Genomic DNA, 3,340 nt, shown 5'->3' with positions numbered 1-3,340 from the left:
AGAGTCAAGGCAGAGCTCATATGGATATCTATTCAAGATGTACGGCATGTGTGTTGATTGGAAGGCTACACGTCAACGCTCAGTCACAAAGTCAACTACAGAGGCAGAGCTTATAGCTCTTTCAGTAGCTGGAGGAGAGATGGAGTGGTGGAACAGAGTGTTCGATCACATCAAGTTCAAGCTAGATGTGAAGCCTGTTATCTACTGTGATAATCAGCAGACAGTAGGTATAGTAACAAAGCAGGAGGACAAGCTACATACAAAGCTGCGCCACGTTGACACACATCAGATGTGGCTAAGGCAAGAAGTACAGCAACAGCGTCTACATGTAGCCTGGTGTCCAACTGCAGACATGCCAGCAGACGGACTTACGAAGACTCTAGTACGACAGAGGCACTACAAGTTTGTTAAACAGCTAGGCCTAGAAAGCGTAGAGCGCTACGTTATAGAATGCTCGCAGGACGCTGATATTCCAGACCTAGCGGGTCTCACAGGATGGTACTGATAGTACAACGTTCAGCTTTGTTGTTCACAGCAGCTGGGGGGGTGTGTTGCGGTGCAAGTCGGTCCGACAGGCCTCGATCGTCACCTCAGTTGACTACCTTGGACTAGCACGTCTCAGGGCATGTATATATGGTCGCCTCCTAGCTAGCAATCAACTCAGCGCAGTTTTCCATCGATATACAGCGGCTACGTTTGCCGCAACAAAGATGCAATATTATTTAGAGTCTACTTCTACTACCTTCTAGTAGGTACGCGTATTATGCCTAGTCTCTTTGCACTATGTACACTATTATTAAGATAGTTTACCTACTTTAGCGCGCACCTGCCTCTTTAGCTTCTTCCTATTACTACGCGCCCTAAAGTCCTTAAGATTAGCTAAATAAGCCCTATTCTTAACTATTAAGGTCCCCTCTGCTTAAACCTGCTTTCTTTTATACAATCTATGTCGCGTAGCAGCCTTATTTGCCACTTAAAGCTCTGTAATCTCCTTTTGTGCTAACACTAGCTTGTGCGCGATAATTACTGCTCCCTTTAAGACCTTCTTAAAAGCCTCTACTATAGACATTAGTAAGCTATCTATATGCCTCTAAATCCTTGCCTTTATAAGCATTAATTATAACCCTAATTTAAGGTATTGCTTAGGGTTTGCAACTACTAGGGCTTAATACTAGGGGGTAGTAGTAATATAGTATGTAGCTAGACATTAAGCGCTATTATAACCTATTCTAGGTTAAATAGGACTAATCTAGCACCTTAAAACCCTCCTTAGACATTACTAGGAGTAATTGCTGTATTATAGGCGCGTATAAAGCATAGTAAGAACTTAAGCTTTATAATATAGGTAATCTACATCAGGAAAAGTTTTTCGAAATCCGGCCGAGACTGGCTGTTGCTAACAGTCATAGCATAGTCATGCAATGACTGTTCAACAGCCCCAACAGCCCTAATTTACGCCTAACAGCCCTTATTTCGCGCTAATATTACTAATAGCTAAAACACTAAGTGCCTATATTTAATAAACTTAAAACAACGTTGCAATGTTGTTACATAGCTACCCTTAGTTCTGCTAGTACTAGTATTAAATATTTAAAAATTGCGAAATTTCATGCACAGATAGAGCGAAATTGTAGCTTCAAAATAAGCAAAAAATTATTATTGTAGGCCTACTACAACGCGAGTTATAGAGCGTTAAAGGTTTGTTTGTTAAAGGTTTGTGTTTTAAAGTTGCGACAGCACACCATGGCAGCTGCAGCTGCGCCAGCACACAACACATCAGCTGCAGCTGCAACAGCACACGACGTAGCAGCTGCAACAGCACACAACAATGCACCTGCTAACAAGCACACACTGCGGAATAGGCAGGCCTAGGCGTAGAATTCTTAGTTTACCTACTATTCTTAAATAATATTCTTATATTTTCTAATATTTAGGCTGCTAGAGCCCTAGTAAAGAATCTTAACTTAGTGTCTTAGTAAGGAATATTAAGCTTAAAACCTTCTACACTTAATAACTATTCTATTAATAGGCCTATAATGTTTTTTAATAGCTTATTTTAAAGAGGAGACTTAGTAGTATATTAATATAATAAAAGTATAGTTTATTAAGCAGAGCTACTATTATAGCAGGATTAGGAGTTGTTATGGCTATTGCAGCTGTTAGGACTATTAGAGCTGTTAGCTTAAAATTAGCTAGACATTAAATACACATTAAATAACTGTTGTAGGCCTATAAGTCCTACTGTTGCCTACAGTACAATGCCACGATTTCCTGATTTCGACAACGGAAAAACTTTTCCCGATTGTAGTTATGCATAAGATTCTTAACTTGGTAGCTATATGCTGTCTTTAAAGGCGAGAAACACCCCATATTAAGAGGCTGCAGGAGGTGTGATAAGTGTAGAGGCATGTAGATAGTAATAATCTTATTCTCCTTGCAGTATTCCTAGAAAGTAAGCAAGTTATAGCTCTTATGGCTGTTAATTGTGAGTAGTTAGTGGCTACTAACTACTCTCTTCTTTATATACTTATTAAAGTGCTTTAACTACTGCAGGCTAAGCTTATTTGTTGTCTAGCTATTCTTAGATACTACAATAACCTAATTATAAGGTAGATCCCCCTCCTTATACTAGGCAGAGAGGTGATGGTGGCCCTTAAAGATAATAAAGGGTAGAATAGCCTACCCTATTGTGTTAATACCCTAGATAACTATTGTCTACTCTCTATTGCCTTGCTATACTGCCTTTAGCCGTCCTTATCTCCCTAAAGCTGTAATAACAAAACTAGTAGATATCTAGCCTATTATAAAGCTAGCCTTATTAAAGTTAAATATATCTTTATCTAGGATGCTGTACTTAGCTTTAATATTATCTACTAGGCTAAACTAGCCTTGTATAATCTTAGGATCCTTGCAGAGGGCTCTCTTATAGTTGTATTTGTGATTAAACTTTGTTGTGAGCTTAGGGCGGCCTTTAACAAACGTACTAGGCTAGTTCAAGCTAACTTGGCCTATATTGCGCTCTGCGCGCAAAGAATTGGCCATATCAGCCACAGCTGCAAGCCTGGGGGGAAATCCTTGGGTGACTAGCTTAAGTATATGCTTAACAACTACGTCCTCCTTAATCTTAGTCAGATTCTTTAATTTAGGCTAGTAATCTGCTTGTGGAGTCTGTCCTGCGCGTTGGCGGCTTAGTGTTAATTAAGCGACGTTGTAGATAGCTGCAGCGCGTTGCTGAGAGAGTGTCGCGTCTTGTTTAAGAGCCTGAAGGGCAGTCTGTATCTGACGTTTATTAGAAGGTTCTATCTAGCGTTGTTGTTGAGGCATCACGTAGGAAGGTAGA

This window comes from Didymella exigua (assembly GCF_010094145.1).
Source record: "Didymella exigua CBS 183.55 unplaced genomic scaffold M421scaffold_30, whole genome shotgun sequence".
Lineage (NCBI taxonomy): Eukaryota > Fungi > Ascomycota > Dothideomycetes > Pleosporales > Didymellaceae > Didymella > Didymella exigua.
Note: the sequence above shows the minus strand (reverse complement) of the source record.